The sequence below is a fragment of the Hemiscyllium ocellatum genome, chromosome 16 (genome assembly GCF_020745735.1).
Source record: "Hemiscyllium ocellatum isolate sHemOce1 chromosome 16, sHemOce1.pat.X.cur, whole genome shotgun sequence".
NCBI lineage: Eukaryota > Metazoa > Chordata > Chondrichthyes > Orectolobiformes > Hemiscylliidae > Hemiscyllium > Hemiscyllium ocellatum.
This window is the reverse complement of record NC_083416.1, coordinates 2,121,885-2,141,373: the sequence shown is the minus strand read 5'-3', so window position 1 is coordinate 2,141,373 and position 19,489 is coordinate 2,121,885. Positions and strand designations below refer to the sequence as shown.

General features: G+C 46.4%; 1 protein-coding gene across 3 annotated transcripts in view; it reads left to right on the top strand.

The window, feature by feature from the left end:
• n4bp3 (NEDD4 binding protein 3) overlaps positions 1 to 19,489 on the top strand; it is a 118,503-nt gene that overhangs the window by 20,997 nt on the left and 78,017 nt on the right. Inside the window, exon 1 of one of the 3 annotated variants that reach the window (XM_060836996.1) lies at positions 5,444 to 5,550. The exons of 1 other annotated variant lie outside the window; for it this stretch is intronic. The gene's annotated coding sequence lies outside the window, so the exon portion shown is untranslated. Of the gene's footprint in view, positions 1 to 5,443; positions 5,551 to 17,481; positions 17,545 to 19,489 lie in introns of those variants that run through there. One more of the 3 variants, XM_060836997.1, reaches the window with a different exon arrangement.

The following is a 19,489-nucleotide window of genomic DNA, read 5'->3' as shown; positions in this document are numbered from 1 at the left end:
CAGGTCAAGATAAAAGATCCCAGAGCAATAGTCAAACACTTAATACTTATATCTTCAAGCAAAGCCCAAACCAAACGATCTGGTCATTTACTTCATTGCTGTTTGTGAGACCTTGTAAAGTACAAATTGCCTGATGCGTTCCCTCTAACAGGGCATGGACTTAGTGTCAGAGAATTATACAGCACAGAAACAGGCCGTTTGGCCCCACTTCTCCATTCCAACCAGATATCCCAAAATTAATCCATCCCATTTGCCAGCATTTAGCCCTATATCCCTAAACCCTTCCTTTTAAATCTTTGCGCTGTCATTTTAAACGGGTTGGTACGGTGGCTCAGTGGTTAGCACTGCTGTCTCACAGCACCAGGGACCTAGGTTCAATTCCAGACTTGGGTGACTGTCTGTGTAGAGTTTGCAAATTCTCCCCTTGTCTGCGTGGGTTTCCTCTGACGATCCAAAGATGTGCAGGTTAGGGTGGATTAGCCATGTTATAGTGCCCAGGATAGGACAATTAGCAGGGAAAATACAGGGATGGTGTGGATTTGATGGGCTGAATAGCCTCCTTCCACACTGTAGGGATTCTATGAACCTATCTGGCTATTTAAGCAGGGGCTATAAACTATTTTGTATTTTGCTGTTTGTTTCTCACTATGGAGCCTCTCAGTGAAGTGTTGGAAACATTTTGCTGGAATGACAATTGGATTAAATTTCTGCAAACATCTTCTAGAACCTTTGTAGCAAGTCTTGGGAAAAAAAATGAGTTCTGATTAACCTGAACATTTACTTATGTTTGAATCCTGTTATGTTTTAGTTCTTGCTTTACATTCTGGTCCCATCATTGGTTAAACTTTCGGTCATCTTGCTGTATTTTTAATTGTCCAATTCCCCTGTTCTCCATCAGCATCATATGGTTTTCTCACTGCTCCAGGAGTTGGCTTTCACAAGGGTATGTGTTCATGTGCCACCATCCACTGGTACTCCCCCTTGAAATCGAAGCAATAAATATTGTGGACTTGTTGAGTGTGAAAGTTACAGAAGCTAACCTATGATGGGGTTTGCACATGCAGGTGTTAATGGGCTGTATTGGGAGGAGCCCATATTGCCTGTTAATGCTTTAGCATGTGTGTGTCCAACAGCAGTGACAGTTACCTCCATAACGACAGTAAAAAGGGACTATCCATTGAGTTGCTATTCCACAATGTACATGTATGCACAGATCATGAATTTGCAGAATGTATCTCATTTGTCTTGCTGGACAGCTTCCACAGGATCCAGACTTCTCTAAAAATAACCACTGATTTCATTTCCCACCTCTGTCTATTGACCGTGGCTACAGCTCGTTCCGATCCATCCTGTACACTTGGACTTCTCTGAAGATTTGGCACATTTTGAACTTGGCTGAGCTCCAGTGACCTGGTGTTATCCTAACTCTTCAAATCTATTGCATCTTAATAACATCCCTGGCTGTGAGCAGCTATTCCTGCTCCTGTTTTTAATAAAGCAGAACCTACCCGAAGGCCTGTTCTCGGCAGTGTTTAAGGCTGCTTGCCAGTAGCCCGAGATTTTAGTGAAGCCTGATATTTCGGACAGTGTTACTGGCGTGCTGCAGTTTCGGAGATACTTTGGAGTCAATTTCATTGTTTACTTTCCCCCAATCCAGTCTAGTTGCTCCAACAACCCCGTGTTTTAGGAATAATTAGGAACATTCCTTCAGCTGTGTAATTCCTAACAGTGCCATTTACTTTTCCAGTGTGAGTTGTCTCATAAACCTGGAACTGAGGTCAATTTTACAGCCATTGCTGTTGGAAACTGTGAGAACTTGGCCTGAACAACACAACCAGCCAGTAATCCCTTGATGTTACGTCCTGTATTGTATTAGCTAATGCTTTGTTATTTACTGAGAATATCTAAATGGTTCACTGAGAATTAGCTCCCTTTGAAATGTTCTCACTGTTACATAACCCCGTGGTGCATGTTGTTGTGTCACACTGGTTTCAGGAGAAACTGTGTCCCTGAACTAGCCATTTGGGGAATCACACATAACACACAGGTGGGCAGTGATATACAGCAAGGGGCAAACATTGACCAGATTATCGAGAGAGCATGCTATAAAGACAAAGGAAGGGCAGCACAGGAACAGGCACTTTGGCCCACCCAGACTGCACCACACAATGCCCTTCCAAACTAAAAGCCTTTTACCTCTGTATGGTCCATTACCCCCTATAGATTAGATACCCTACAGTATGGAAACAGGCCCTTCAGCCCAACAACTCCACACTGACCCTCCAAAAAGCAACCCATCCAGAGTAATTTTCCCTATCCTATATTTATTCCTGGCTAATACACCACCTTTTTTATATTAACACACCCCAGAATATCAATATCCCTCCTGATACTCACCATCTCCTTCCCCTTCCCCAATACCAATGCCAAGTACTTATTAAGAACCACACCCACTTCCTTCAGCCCCATGGATAAATTATCTCCTTTCTCCTTGAGTGGATGTACCCTTTCCCTAGCTACCCTCCTGGTCCTAATATATGTGTAAAATGTCTTGGAATTCTCCTTAATCCTATTTGCCAAAGACATTTCCTGGCTCCTTTTAGTCTTCCTGATTCCTGAGGTGAATTCTTTAAGGGCTCTGTCTGTCTTCAGTTTCCTAAACCTTAGATCAGCTTCCTTTTTCTTTTTGACTAAGCTCTCAACTTCTCTTGTCATCCAAGGTTTGCGAATCTTACAATCCTCATCCTTCATTGTCACAGGAACATTGTCACAGGTCCTGAACTCTAATCAACTGACCTTTGAAAGATTCCCACGTGCCAGAGGTGGATTTACCTTCAAACAGATGCCTCCGATCTACCTGCCCCAGCTCTTGCCTAATATTGTGGTAGTTATCCTTCCCTCAGTTTAGCACTTTCACCTGAGAACTACTCTTATCGTTTTCAAATGTAACTTAAAAGATACGGTCACTGTTCCCAATTGCTCCTCCACTGAAATTTCAGTCACGTAGCCGGGCTGATGACCATTCCCCTTTCCTGAGTTGGACTATTTACTACTTAAGTAGGAGAAAATGAGGACTGCAGATGCTGGAGATCAGAGCTGAAACATGGAAGAAGGATTTATGCCCGAAACGTTGATTCTCCTGCTCCTTTGATGCTGCCTGACCTGCTGCGCTTTTCCAACAACACATTTTTCAGCTATTCACTACTTAAGTGGAGACACTTAATACGTTCTCCCAGTCCAAGCTCCTGGCAATTTGTGAGTCTCAGTCATAGAGTCATAGAGATGTACAGCATGGAAACAGACCCTTCAGTCCAACCCATCCATACGGGGGAAATGAAAATCACCCATCACTACAGCACATTTTTCCACAATCTGTCCACACAGCTGTTCCTCTCTCTCACCCTCTGACTGTTGGGAGGTGTGTAGTCGAATCCCATCAAAGTGATAGCCCCATTCCTGTTCCTGAGCTCTACCCATAATGCCTCACTGGGTGTGCCCTTCCTCAGTACAGCTGGGATTGTCACTGGGTGAGCTCAATAACACAACTCCCCCATCCCTTTACAACCCTCTCAATCTTTCCTGAAACATTGAAATCCCAGAACATTAAGCTACCAGTCCCTTTGTCAACCAAGTCTCCTTAATAGCTATAACACCATGGCTCTATATATTAATCCAGGCTCTAAACTCACCTGTGTTTCCTGTCATATGCCTCACATTAAAGTACACAGAGCTCAGACCAGCAGTCCTGCGGTTTTCACAAACCTCTTCCTGTGTGTACTTCCTCTCAGCCTTCCTGGCCTTAGTCCCTGACTCCTCCCCGGTTATTTTACTCACTTACCTGCTGTCCTCCCCTGCCACACTGCTTTAACCCCTCCAGAGTGGCACCAGCAATCCTCCCCACCAGGATGTTGGTTCCCCTCCAGTTTAGGTGTATCCCGTCATCCTGTACCTGTATCCATATCTGAAGCCCTCCCTCCTACACCAGCTCTTTAGCCAAGTGTTTATCTATCATCCTATTCCTAGCCTCACTAGCATGTGGCACAGGGAGTAGTCCTGAGATTATAACCCTACAGCTCCTGCATTTCAACTTCCTACCGAACTCCCTTTGCAGGACCTCGTCTCTCTCTTCCTGCCCATGTCGTTGATTCCAATATTGATCACAACCTCGCACTGCTCACCCTCCCCCTTCAGAAGGTCCTGTGCCCACTCAGAGACATCCTTGACCTTGGCACTAGGGAGACAACACACCATCCTGAGGTGTCATGCCTGGCCACAGAAACATCTGTCTGTGCCCCTGACTATAGAGTCCCCTCTCACTACTGCTCCCCTCCCCTCCCCTTCACCGCTCCCTGCGGTACAGCAGAGGCAGAGATGCTGCCATTGACCTGACTCCTGCTGCGATCCCCTCCTCCTGTCCTTCTGTCCCATGAACCGTGGTCACTGGGATGACATTACCCCTCCTCCCCCATTCCCTTCCGCAACTGACCAAGCTTAAGGTCTTGAAGATTAGTTTATTCTTGGCTGTTTCTTTATGAGATGGATATCATCATGTGACTTCAGTTGGAGAAGTAGTGTGTCCCTTAACTGACCGGAGTTTACAAGATAGGACCCCTCAAAACCAACGCTGCCTTCAGCAGGATCGTAGCTGTTGGTGTTTGTATTTGAAGTTCCACATTTCCATCCGGCCCTGATCAACTCGAATGTTGTTGGAGCTGCACCCATCCAGGCAAGTAGACGTTCCGTTACACTCCTGACTTGTTCCTTGTAGATGGTGCACTGGCTCTGGGAAGATGAAGTCCATCACTATAAATTCCCAGCCTCTGGTCTGCACTTGACACTGGAGCCATTATATGGCTGGTTCCGTTTTTGCTCTGTGATTACCTGTTGTAGTTGTTTTCTTTGAATATTGCTTGAGATCTTGGATAGGGTTTGATTTAATGTCTCAGGTGAAAGGTGAAGGTTCAGTTTCATTTTGAATCTGAGAGAAAGCTTCTCTCTGACAGTGTAACATGGCCTCAGTAAAACATTCGACTGTGTCACTGCGGGAATGTGGTCAAGTTATGGACAAGCCCACAACAAACCCAGAATCTTTTGGTTTTTGGGAGAAGTGTGCTGGTTGTTGTAAAATCCTACACTCGGAATGAACAAAACTTACCGTTCTTACCCATATTTTCTTGCCAGTTAGTGTTGTTGCTGTGTCATATGGTTGCTTTAATAGCCTTCACACCCAATGGGAAAACACAACCAGCAGACTGCTGTCTGACAGCGTGAGAAAACAGGATGTGCTGTTAGAACTTGGGTTCAGCATTTGGAAATTATTTTCACAATGGTTTAGCTGTGTGTTTGGAATTGAGACAGTTTGTCGTCTCTGGAGAGTGTAAATGTTTAGATAGCAGGGCACTGTTTGGCTCCAGGACAGTGTGAGGTTGGGAGCTGTGAAGGTGAGGGACGGAGTCCATATCTGAGTCAGTTGCAGACTACATCTGTACAAGAGAATGGGCCATAAGTCTGAGGAACACAGCTGCTCAGGAGAAAAGAAAATGCAGGCATGTATGTTTTGACCTTAGAGATGGATAACTCCTTTGCAAAAAAACAAATGTCCATGTGTTCTGCCAGACTTGTGTATGGAATGTTTGAGGTAAATGCTAACTACCGTCATAATGGACTGCTGGCCACTGCCAGTGTGATAGAATTAATAAGTAAAACAGATTGCCTAGGTATGCTTCCCTTTACTGGGTCTTCACCTTTTTTGAATGGGGTGGGGGGCCCGAGTAATCCTCATTTCTGTGTGTGATAACAAAACTAATGCAGAGAAATATTTCACCGTTGAGAACTGGGTAAAGGCATTGTCTTGTTTTGGAAACGAGTGCTATTGTTGAGTGGGTTTGCTCAGACGTCGATGGTTTACATTATTTCCGAGACTTGAAAGCTTCGGAGTCCGAAAGATTGCTTTTTGACAGAGCTCAAGTCTTCAGCCTAACAACTGATTTGTGAAATCGACCACTGCGACAGTTTAGTTTCAGTCTCCAGAACTTTCTATAAATGGACCCATTTGAAGTAAAGAGTGACTTGTCCAAGTGTTGGATGTAGCTGGTGGACAGACTAATTCTTGCTGACTGTCCTGTCTCTTCCCTGTCATTTGCTTCTGTCTTGGGTGGGCTACATCTTATAAATCAACCTCTCAATCAGACTGTAAATATTATACGTACTGATCATTTGGGACAATTAATCCTTACACCTATTTATAGTGAAAACAGACAGGAATTGGGAAGGATTTCCCATGTGCCACGTAAATGAAAGGGTTGCTGATACTTGGACGGTGATCTGGACATTTCCCAGAGTGGTTTCAATGTCAGGATACCCTGCAGCAGGGCACCAGTCCCAGTGAATGTTTAAAATGATGCTAAATAATGAATTGATCAGGTATGGGCTCATCGAGTGGGTCTGAATGGCCAACCACTTTTCGGTAATATTTTTTAAGTTGCTCAGAAGAAATGGATAATCCAGAGCCCATCTGATCACTCTTATTTGTGACCGTGTCTGAGATACGTACAGGTCTGAGACCTGTTAGAAAAAGCATACAGTCACTTGCTGAATATGTTGATAAGGAAGGACACGTACTGCTGTAGTTGTGAGTGTTCATCACTCTCTTAGAACAATGGAATCCGGACTCCAGTAAACCAATGTCGGTTTCCCGTGGTAATTCTGAAGGAAACCTGGATTATAGGGACCTCTGACCTTGTGTTTCAGGATTAGGGAGCGCAGTACGGTGGGATTAGGGAGCGTGGTACGCTGGGATTAGGGTGTGTGGTACAGTGGGATTAGGGAGCGTGGTACAGTGGGATTAGGGAGCGCAGTACGGTGGGATTAGGGAGCGTGGTACAGTGGGATTAGGGAGCGGGGCACGATGGGATTAGGGAATGTGGTACGGTGGGATTAGGGAGTGTGGTACATTGGGATTTGGGAGTGTGGTATGATGGGATTAGGGAGCGGGGTACGGTGGTATTAGGGAGTGTGGTACACTGGGATTAGGGAGTGTGGTACACTGGGATTAGGGAGTGTGGTACACTGGGGTTAAGGAGTGTGGTACACTGGGGTTAAGGAGTGTGGTACACTGGGGTTAGGGAGTGTGGTACGCTGGGGTTAGGGAGTGTGGTACACTGGGATTAGGGAGTGTGGTACAGTGGGATTAGGGAGTGTGGTACAGTGAGATTAGGGAGTGTGGTCCGCTGGGGTTAGGGAGTGTGGTCCGCTGGGGTTAGGGAGTGTGATACGGTGGGGTTAGGGAGTGTGGTACACTGGGGTTAGGGAGTGTGGTACGGTGGGGTTAGGGAGTGTGGTACGGTGGGGTTAGGGAGTGTGGTACGGTGGGGTTAGGGAGTGTGGTACGCTGGGGTTAGGGAGTGTGGTCCGCTGGGGTTAGGGAGTGTGATACGGTGGGGTTAGGGAGTGTGATACGGTGGGGTTAGGGAGTGTGGTACACTGGGGTTAGGGAGTGTGGTACGGTGGGGTTAGGGAGTGTGGTACGCTGGGATTAGGGAGTGTTGTACGCTGGGGTTAGGGAGTGTGGTATGTTGGGATTAGGGAGTGTGGTCCGCTGGGATTAGGGAGTGTGGTATGTTGGGATTAGGGAGTGTGGTCCGCTGGGATTAGGGAGTGTTGTACGCTGGGATTAGGGAGTGTTGTACGCTGGGGTTAGGGAGTGTGGTACGCTGGGATTAGGGAGTGTGGTACGCTGGGATTAGGGAGTGTGGTACGCTGGGATTAGGGAGTGTGGTATGTTGGGATTAGGGAGTGTGGTACGCTGGGATTAGGGAGTGTGGTACACTGGGATTAGGGAGTGTGGTACACTGGGATTAGGGAGTGTGGTACACTGGGGTTAGGGAGAGTGGTACGCTGGGATTAGGGAGTGTGGTACGCTGGGATTAGGGAGTGTAGTACGATGGGATTGGGAGTGTGGAACGCTGGGATTAAGGAGCGTTGTACGCTGGGATTAGGGAGCGTTGTACAGTAGGATTAGGGAGTGTGTCATGGTGGGATTAGGGAGTGTGGTACAGTAGGATTAGGGAGTGTGTCATGGTGGGATTAGGGAGTGTGGTACAGTGGGATTAGGGAGCGTTGTACAGTAGGATTAGGGAGTGTGTCATGGTGGGATTAGGGAGTGTGGTACAGTGGGATTAGGGAGTGTTGTACAGTAGGATTAGGGAGTGTGTCATGGTGGGATTAGGGAGTGTGGTACAGTAGGATTAGGGAGTGTGTCATGGTGGGATTAGGGAGTGTGGTACAGTGGGTTTAGGGAGCGTTGTACACTGGGATTAGGGAATGTGTTACGCTGGGATTAGAGAATGCGGTACACTGGGATTAGGAAGTGTGGTACAGTGGGATTAGGGAGCGTTGTCCGCTGGGATTAGGGAGTGTGGTACGCTGGGATTAGGGAGTGTGGTACGCTGGGATTAGGGAGTGTGGTACGCTGGGATTAGGGAGCGGTGTAAACTGGAATAGGGAGTGCAGTACAGTGGGGGTGGGTGTGGGGGTGGGGTGAGGTGAGGTGAGAATGGTTGGTTCATATTAACCTGGTGTTTTCCATCTGTGAATGTTTGGAGGGTGGGATAGTCAACATGGCTTTGTGCATGGGAGAACATGTCTCAGTACTTGATTGAGTTTTTTGAAGAAGTAACAAAGAAGATTGATGAGGGCAGAGCAGTAGATGTGATCTATATGGACTTCAGTAAGGCATTGGAAAAGGTTCCCCATGGGAGACTGATTAGCAAGGTTAGATCTCATGGAATACAGGGAGAACTAGCCATTTGGATACTGAACTGGCTCAAAGGTAGAAGACAGAGAGTGGTGGTGGAGGGTTGTTTTTCAGACTGGAGGCCTGTGACCAGTGGAGTGTCACAAAGGATCAGTGCTGGGTCCTCTACTTTTTGTCATTTACATAAATGATTTGGAGGCGAGCATAAGAGGTACAGTTAGTAAGTTTGTAGATGACACCAAAATTGGAAGTGTAGTGGACAGTGAAGAGGGTTACCTCAGATTACAACAGGATCTTGACCAGATGGGCCAATGGGCTGAGAAGTGGCAGATGGAGTTTAATTCAGATAAATGCAAGGTGCTGCATTTTGGGAAAGCAAATCTTTGCAGGACTTATACACTTAATGGTAAGGTCCTAGGGAGTGTTGCTGAACAAAGAGACCTTGGAGTGCAGGTTCATAGCTCCTTGAAAGTGGAGTCGCAGATAGATAGTATAGTGAAGATGGTGTTTGGAATGCTTTCCTTTATTGGTCAGAGTATTGAGTACAGGAGTTGGGAGGTCATGTTGCGGCTGTACAGGACATTGGTTAGGCCACTGTTGGAATATTGCGTGTAATTCTGGTCTCCTTCCTATCGGAAAGATGTTGTGAAACTTGAAAGGGTTCAGAAAAGATTTACAAGGATGTTGCCAGGGTTGGAGGATCTGAGCTACAGGGAGAGGCTGAACAGGCTGGGGCTGTTTTCCCTGGAGCATCAGAGGCTGAGGGGTGACCTTATAGAGGTTTATAAAGTTATGAGGATCATGGATAGGGTAAATAGACAAAGTCTTTTCCCTGGGTTCGGGGAGTCCAGAACTAGACGGCATAGGTTTAGGGTGAGAGGGGAAAGATATAAAAGAGACCTAAGGGGCAACATTTTCACGCAGAGGGTGGTGTGTGTATGGAATGAGCTGCCAGAGGATGTGTTGGAGGCTGGTACAATTGCAACATTTAAGAGGCATTTGGATGGGTATATGAATAGGAAGGGTTGGAGGGATATGGGCCGGGTGCTGGCAGGTGGGACTAGATTGGGTTGGGATATCTGGTCGGCATGGACGGGTTGGACCGAAGGGTCTGTTTCCGTGCTGTACATCTCTATGATTCTATGACTGTATGGACTATGGGCAGGAGAAGCTGCCGTTATGTCCTGTCCTGAGTCTGCTTTGCAATGCAAGATAATCCTGGACATGGATTTTTAACTGTATTGAGAATTCCTTCAGGTAAATGATCAGCTATTTCTGGAAGATAACCACTGGCTGATATTTCCAGGGATGTCCATTATGTGAAGAGTCTGGTTAGAGGGACGTTGCTTATTGTAATCAGCTGGATAATTCCTGACAGACAGTGAGTGGGAGAAAGGGGATTTCAGCCGTCTCTCTGATCTGAGTTGAAAATGGGGCTGTCCCACAGTCAGCAGAAACGCCCTGTTCCCCCTATAACATCATCATTCAAGCTGTCTCCCTGCTTCCCCTGGCTGACAGAATCATCCTTCCCCTGATGCCAATGTGATTTAATTTTGTGCTTCTGAAGTAAAGGCTGAATTTGCCTTGACTGAATTGCCTTTGAGGAGATGATTGTTTTCTTTTGTCCTTCCAGAAGTTTCTGTGGGTTTTGTCTCTTTGACAGGGACGGGTCCGGAAGCTGACTTCTCTTCACATTTTCAATCCCTGCTCCAGTCTGAAATAGGCAGCCCCGTCCCAGTCCCACTGTGAGACACCATGTCTGGTGTTTTAATTTTGAGCTCGAGGGATGGGGAAAGAGGGAAAATCAGCCTGTATTTAAGTGAAGTACCTTAGTTCTACAACACAGGGACATATCAACCAGTCACAGAGTCACACAGCACGGAAACAGACCCTGTGGTCCAACCAGTCCATGCCAAACATTATCCCAAACTAAACTAATCCCACCTGCCTGCTCCTGGCCCGTATCCCTCCAAACCTTTCTGATTCACGTACCTATCCAAATGTCTTTTAAACTTTGTAATTGTACCTGCATTCACCACTCCCTCTGGAAGTTTGTTCCTCACAAAAACCAATCTCTGTGTTAAAAAAATTGCCCCTCATGCCTTTCCTTCTATCTTCTTCTGTCACCTTAAAAATTGTGCCCCCCTGGGCTTGAAATCGCCCAGCCTGGGGAAAAGCTACCCGCTTATGCACCTTCTCTATGATCCTCACGGTTTTATAAACCTCTAGAAGGTCACCCCTCAACCTCCTATGCTCCAGGGAAAAAGTCCCAGCCTGTTCAGCCTCTCCTCATAACTCACAACCTCCAGTCCCAGCAACATTGTGGGAAATAGCTAGAAATGACACAGAAATATTTGTTTATTTCTGTTGCTGCACCAATACAGACACGTACACAAACTTAGTGTCACCGCCCCCACCCCGGCAAGTGTGGTGTGAACGACGTTTAATTAGGCAGGAGGTTTGGGCACTCTGTCATCTTCCTGCTTGCACCCTGTGGGGACAAGGTCCATGATTGGTGGCACCACTGTTCAGTCGAGCTGTTGCCCCTACAGAATACACAAACAGAATAGATAAGGGAGAACCAGTGCTGTGATGTATTTGGAATTCAAGAAGGTGTTTGATGGGGTAAGAGCCTATTTGGCAAAGTTAAAACACACAGGATTGGAGGGGAATATGCTAGCCTGAACTGGTTGACAGACAGGAAGCAGCAAGTGGGAATAAGTGTGTCTTTTTCTGAATGAGGGAGGTGTTGATTAGTGGTGTACCCCAGGGATCAGCATTCGGACCCCAGCTACTCTTCATATATCGAACTGACCTGGACAGGTGAACCAGATACAACATTTCCAAATTTGCTGATGTAAACACAAGACAAGGCAGAATTTTGGGTTGAGGTGGAAACAGGGAGGCTTCAGGAAATGCCTGGGCACCCTACAGCCCAGAGGACTCAATATTGAATTCTGCAATTTCAGATAACCACCCTCCCCATCCCCCACCTCCCTTCCCAGTCCCTCCCCCTCCCAGTCACCAACTGGATTCATCCCTCCCATTGACCCACCAGGTCGTACCCTCTACCTCTCCTCACCTGTCCCCACCTCACCACCTGCCCCTGCCACCCCCTTTCTCTGCAGCTCCCCCACACCCACCCCCAGCCCTGAAGAAGGGTTACACCTGAAATGTCGACTCCTCCACCTCCTGATGATGCCAGGCTTGCTGTGTTCTTCCAGCCTCCTGCCTGTCCAGACACATGGCCGATACAGTATTAATGTGGATAAATCTGACGTTACACATTTTGGTGTGAAAACAGGAAGGCAGAGTATTTTTTAAATGGTGATATATTGGGCAAGGTGATATAGAAAGGGATCTTGTGTGTCCTTGTGCACCAGTCAGTGAAAGTAAACCGAGAAGGGAGTCCGTTACGAAGGTGGATGATATATTGGTCTTGTTCTTTCAAAACAACTCTCATCCCCAAATGGACTGCAGCGCTTCAAGAAGGCACCTCATTCCTCAAGACCAACTAGGGGCAGCTGAAAGTGTGTTGCTGGTTAAAGCACAGCAGGAAGGGCTCTGGCCCGAAACATCGAATTTCCTGTTCCTTGGATGCTGCCTGACCTGCTGTGCTTTAACCAGCAACACATTTTCAGCTGTGATCTCCAGCATCTGCAGACCTCACTTTTTACCAACTAGGGGCAGGCAATAAAAGCTGGGCCCATATCCTGTGAGTGAATAAGAAATTAAATCTCCCTCTGAGGCCTACTTAAGGCTGTTGGTGATGTCACATTGTCGTAAAATGCCACCTCCTCTGTTTCTGTCGCAGTGTGTTTTTTGGCATGCTGATTCCTGAATCTTTGCCATCTTTTTCAGTTTCTGTTCCTCCTATAACATGTTCCTTCACACATTCTACTCCCTGTTGGAACCCTCATGTTGGGAGTGGTCTGGGGGATGTGAGACAATCAGAAAGCTAAGGTATTGAAGCTTTCCAAAGTGACCCCAGGGACCGCGCCCTTGACCAGAGGGTGCATCTCTGCAGAAAAGCTACAGCAAGGTACACTGCTGCTTCAGTCTCTTTCTCATTAGGCTATTTTTACTGTAGGTTTTAAGGAACATATTGATGCAAGTTCATCGATCAGAACACCATAAAACAGTTGAGTGCATGGGAATATTGTTTTTTTTTATAAAGTAGAGATACCCTATTGACCTGAGCTATGTTTTGCTCATCAGAGAATTAAGGTAGGTCTATAATATGCCTCCCTTACTGAATCTCCATCACGAGCAGAAGAACATAAGCAATAGGAGCAGGAGGAGGCCATTTGGCCCTTCAGGCCTACTCCCCCATTCAATAATATCAGGGCTGATCTTTTCAAGGACTCAGCTCCACTTCCCCCCTCTCTCTCCCTCTCACTGTAACCTTAATTCCTTTACTGTTCAAAACTCTATCTGTCTTTGTCCTAAGTGAGGAAGCCTCAACTGCTTCCCTGGGCAGGGAATTCCACAGATTCACAACCCTCTGGGCAAAGAGGTTCCTCCTGAACTCAGTCCTGAACCTGCTCCCACTTTAGTTTGAGGCTGGGCCTATAAGGTTGGAGTGTAGAAGCAGGTATCAATCACTTGGGTCAAATGGCTCGGTTCTGAGTTACATAATATCTCCCCCGCAACTCCCCCAACCCTGCCCTTGAGAGGGGATTCATAGAAGTTTTCCATGCAATGATGTCCCATTTTCTGTGTGTGTTTGTCGAAGGAGGGCAGCTCAATGATTCCACCCTTTTGGGTGAGGAACAGTGCTGCCTCCTGTGGTTGGTTGGTGGTTTTACACCTGAGGAGAGGGAGTGGCCATTGGTGAGTGCAGACGCTGAGGTATAACAGCTGGACAGTGGGGCACTTGGCCATTGGAATTGCTGCTAAGCCTCAAGACCCTCATTTAAATATCTCTGATTCCAAACAGCTGAGCTCCTGGACTGCTGGGCACATAGTGGGACTGAGGGCCAGATAATATGGAATTTCCTCATAATGTAAATGTTTTTATGAAGTAAGATTGGTCTTATCTTGTACCTAGAACGATTTAGCACCTCCTGCTAATCAGGCTGGCTAACATGACCTGTTCCTCACTGTTCTGAATGACCTCTGTCTCCAGGAGTTTAACCTCTCCTCTTTTTAGCCAGTAATGTTCACTGTATATTGGAAACTCGACTGCCAAAGGCATTCTCAGAGAATATCAAATTGGAACAAACACTGAGCACAAGGGGCAGGGTGAAAAACGATTTGAGGTTTGACAGAATGGAAGTGATGTTAATACACTGTAAACGCAGCTGCTGGTTCCTTTGTCCCAGAGGAATGTTGTAGTTCCATGTTAACAGCGCCAAGAAGTGACTGAACATGATAGGGTTTACAGGAACTCTAACTGACAGAATGGGACTTCAGTCTTTTCTGTTTAACACGTTGGAATCCTGGGGCATGGACAGTCTCGTGGTAAGGTTGATGTTCTCTCAAGATAATAGTGAGCAGGGAAACAAGCTAAGGAACAAGATAAAGGAGATCTTAAAGGGACGGGACAGCTGTACCTTGGGAGAAGGTGAGTGTAATCACTCCACAGAGGTTGGTATCCTGTCACCCAGTCCCCTTTGTTTACAGGTGGTGAATACTTGGCATTGACACAGCTCTCTCAGAGCCAGCTCAGAGTGAGAGAGCAGACACTCCTGTTTCTATCTGTCAGCCAGGGCTCCCTGATTGGGCCAGATTAGCAGCCCCAATATTCTCTGAGGCCGACGTGGTTGACCTTATTCCAGTCAGTACTGAGGGATGGAGCTGTGTCATGTCTGTGACATAGCAGCACACTTCCAAAGGCTTCACATGGGCTACTGAGTGGACAGGGTTTTTAATTTAAACATCTTAAAGACTGAATGGATAAACTCACAGGCTTTTTCAATTGTACAACCAAGTAGCGTAATAATGACGTCCAGCTGTCTTCCCTGACAATCTCTATCCACGGTAGGGTCATTTTGAGGCTGTTTCCTTCAATTGTGGCTGGCACGGTGGCTCAGTGGTCAGCACTGTTGTCTCCCAGCACCAGGGACCTGAGTTCGATGTCAGCCTCGGGTGATTGTCCATGTGGAGCTTTCACATTCTCCCCGTGTCTGCGTGGGTTTCCTCCCAAAGACCAGAGATGTGCAGGCCAGGTCAACTGGCCATGCTAAATGCTCATAGTGTTAGGTACATTAGTCAGGCGTAAATATAGGGGCGGGGGGAATAGGTCTGGGTGGGTTACTCTTCAGAGATTGATGTGTTGAGAACTTGTTGGTGTGTGGACTTGTTGGGCCAAATGGCCTGTTTCCATATTGTAAGGAATCTAATCTAAAAATCTAATCGGATTCAAAGAGGATCAGTGAAGTCCAAAGATGTGCAGGTTAGGGTCGATTGGCCGTGCTAAATGGTCCCATAGTGCCAAGGGATGTGCAGGTTAGGGTGGGTTGGCTGTGCTAAATTGTCCTGTAGTGCCCAGGGATGTGCAGGCTCGGTGGGTTAGCCAGGGGGAATGCAGGTTTTTAGGGTAGGGAGTTGGGTGTGGGTGGCCTGCTTGCATGCTGTCAGGATTCAATGATTCAGTGATCATGTCTGAATGCTTGTGAAGTACTTTGTTAATCTGGGTATGTAATGTATTGTTATGGTCCAATGGTGGGAGTGTAAATTCTGGTCAGCAGCTGCAGTGCTAAGCAATTAAACTCTCTTCATTTGTCCATGTTGTTGGAATATTCAGGGCTTGCAGTTTATTTTTAAATGTACAAACTGTGGACAGAGTTCACTCTGCACTGCCACTCAGTAAGGTCCTGGCTGATCTGATCATCCCATATTCCCACCTAGCCCTGATAACCATACAACCCGTTCGCTAATCAGGAATCTTCTCTCTTTCTCTCTCTCTCGGTCTCTCCCTCCCTCTCCTTTTGCCAGAGAAATGGAAGGGGAAAAGCCTCATTCAGAACGGTTAATTTTGGAAGATACCTCATGCTTGCACAGCGTAACTACAGATAATGAATGGTATTTGGTTCATCGTAGCCCATGTGTCCAGAAAACTGAGTGTCTTTTCCCCATTTTTCTTTTTGTGTATTGATTCTGGTTGTCTTACCTCATGGCAAATTACTAATGATTGTTGTTTCAGTTTGGAAACTATTCGACGCACCATCACCCAAAGCCAGTGGAGCTATTTAGCACATCACTTTCACCTCTCGGCTTGGTTGGATTGTCTGTCTTTAGGAGTCTTTCTTAGTAACTTATAAAAAAAAGGCACTAAACACACTGTTCAAATTCAGAAAAACTGGGAATTGAAAACAAATCTTGGTTTCCGCTTTCACACTGACCCAGATGGAAAAACCAGCAATTGAAGCACAAGTGTTTGTTTTGAACTGGTCATGCTGCAAGGTGTGTGTGTGTGTGTGTGTGTGTGTGTGTGTGTGTGTGTGTGTGTGTGTGTGTGTGTGTGTGTGTGTGTGTGTGTGTGTGTGGTGTTTGTGTCTCAGTATGTGTGTGTCTCTGTATGTCTGTCTGTCTGTTGTGTGTGTGTGTGTGTGTGTGTGTGTGTGTGTGTGTGTGTGTGTAAAATGTACATTTGTTTTCAGACTTTTGTTTCCATTGGGTTTTAGAGGCGTGGGAAGGATTTCTGTTTCTCAAAACGAGCTGCTGTATTTAGACTGCCTGCATTTCTGTTAACAATTGTAACCTTGTGATTGCTGGGTTGGGCAGTGCTTGGCGATTGTGTTGAAAGATGACTGTGATAAAACTCATTGTTTTTCTGCTGGAGTCACGGTCTCTGCCAGGCGCCACCGTTTAGTTATTGATGAACAGAGTTGGTCCAGCCCTCTTGCTGCCTGTGATAAAACCCTTCTCGATCACTACTTTCACCAGGACTGCCTTCCTGTTGCTCAATTTACAATGTAATGGCAATGTTTAAGTTACAAACAGACCTTTGATTGCTGAGATTGCTCAGGGCCTTATTGTCAAACTTGGTGCTGGAAACGAAGTGGTAATGGTCATTGTTCCACTTCAGTGATGACCCAGGTCATATTGGAAAGAATGCCTCATTGTTTGTGGGAATTGGGGGAGTATGGGATGGGAAGAACAATTTGTTTATCAAGGACTTCTCCTGATACAAACATTTTCCGCGTGCCAGGCACCTGTTGAAGTCAACTTTGTTTTTATTAATTTGTGGGATGTGGGTGTCACTGGTTGGGACAGCATTGATAGCCCATCCCTAGTTGCCCCTTGAGAAGGTGGGGGTGAGCTGCCTTCTTGAATCACTGCAGTCCCCTTGCTGTGGGTTGACCCACAATTTTCTAAAGGAGGGAGTGCCAGGAATTTGACCCAGTGACAGTGAAGGAATGGCGATATATTTCCAAGTCAGGATGGGGAGTGGCTTGGAGGGGAACTTGCAGGGTGGTGGTGTTCCCATGTATCTGCTACCCTTGTCCTTTTAGATGGAAGTGGTCGTGTGTTTGGAAGGTGCTGTCTGAGGATCTTTGGTGAACTTGCTTCAAAGATGTAGTCCACCACTGCCTGACGGCTTGGAACTCTGAACTAATCATTGGCTGTTGGAAGGATGGCTACCAGGAGCTGTCCCGGTCGCCCCCAAGGTTCAATGATGTCTGAGAATGCGGTGTCACCAGAAGGGGATTGTAGCTGATGTAAAGAAACTGGGTGATCACTGGGCTGAAAACATCAAAGTCCGAGAGAGACTCCTGTGCAGGATGGAGAGACTCTGCTGTCCCAGGGAGTCTCCAGACCCACCGGCAGATCTGATTTGAGATGTGAGTATCCAAGTGGCTTTACTCTCTGACCCTCCTTGGGCTCATGGAGTCGTTGTTTTATTTATTTTGGTGTCGCTGGAGTTTGAAGAAGAAGAGGGATTTTCTCAAACAGCTACCTTAAAGAACTTGTTCTGGGGTGAAAGATCGTGGGAATATTATACTGCTGTAATAAGAAAGGCCTTGGATGGCTTTGCAAATGGCTTCCTGTATCAAGAGTCCCATGGTTAGGTGTTTGAGTACACCAGTCTGTTTCTTAGAGCTCCTTTATAACCAAGCTTACAGCCGTGACCCCTCATCTGAGCTGCAGAGAGTTGGTTGTCTCATACCCGACTTGGTGGTCTCAGATTTGGAATCTTAGATTTTAGATTGCCCGTTTGTCCTGATGATTTTGCCTTTTTCTTTTTTCTGGGAAAATCGGTGAAGGAGCAGTAGATTTCTACCAGGCATGTACACCCGGTGACCGACCTGAAAGTGAGGCTGGACTGGAGTTGACCAGGGAGGTGTCACTGAGTCAGGACATCACTGAACTTCCCAGCTTTGTTAAAACTTCAAAGAAAAATCCAAGTTGTTGGATGGAAGCTGAAAGTTGAGTTTTTAATTCCTAAAAAGAAATGCTTGCTCCTTTTCCGCCAGTTCTCTATTCATTGCTGTGATCACCATGTCTTCCAATTTCTCCAGCTTCTTTTATTGAATACCTGAAGGCTACATTATTAACCTTTTGTTAATGTTTAACAGTTAAACAAAGCAAAGGTCACTGCATTTGAAACAACTTTTTTTTTCAATTAAATCTGTTTAAATTCAGTTTACGGGGAAGGTCTTAAATGACTATTGCCTCATCTGAAATTTTGGTCATGCAGAAATATCCTGATTTATACACGTGAGTTTTGAATGAAACTTGATCATATCTGTTTCTGTGTGCACTCCCACACATGTACACCCTTGCTATTGTATATATATTCCCTAAGCCTAGCAACACAAAGTTGTGAAATGCTTTCTAAGGCAGTGGAACAGCCTAGAAAACAGATCAAATCTTGAAACCCTACTCTCGCCTTCACTTACCGGTGACACACTTGCCCATTTGTGACCGGAACTCAGCCCAACAAAGGTATCCAGTTGTCACACCTGTATAACAACAATGGCTTTGTAAAGTGATTATAACTTGATGAAATGTCCCAAGACACTGTACAGGAACACGATAAAAGAAACTACGACAGAGAGTCCCAGAAGCAGACAATCAGTCAGAAGGCCCAAACGTTTGGTCTCAGAGGTAGGTTTTGGAAGACGATGGAGGATGGGACTTGTGGACAGGGACTGAGTCTACTGAAGGCACACCCACCAATAGCAGAGTAATTATACTTCAGAGTGCACAGCAGACCAGAATGTCAGGAGTGTAGATACCGTGGAGGATTGTGGGACTGGAGGAAGTTATAGAGGAAGCGAGTACAGACGCCACAGAGAGGTTTGTAAATGAGGATAAGAATTTTCAAATCATGACATTGGCTTCGGTGTGAAAAATAACAGGAGGAGTAGGAGGCCATTCAGCCCCCTCGAGCCTACCCTGCCATTCTATAAGATGATGGCTGAGCTGCCCCAGGCTTCAGCTAATCTGTTGTGCCAGCTCCTCATATCTGTCAACTCTTTGATGTTCACATGTTAATTTTTCTCATGGCTAGTCCACCTAGTATGCACATCTGTGGACACTGCGGGGCAATTTCCCACGGCCAATCCACCCTGACCTGCACATCTTTGGATTGTGGGAGGAAACCCACGCAGACATGGGGAGAATGTGCAAACTCCACACAGACAGTCACCCGAGGCTGGAATTGAACCTAGGTCCCTGGCGCGGTGAGGCAACAGTGCTAACCACTGAGCCGCTGTGCCGCCCTCCTCCTCTTTATACACACTAGTGTTTTTCCAATCTCCCGTTTAAATACTCCTGGTTACC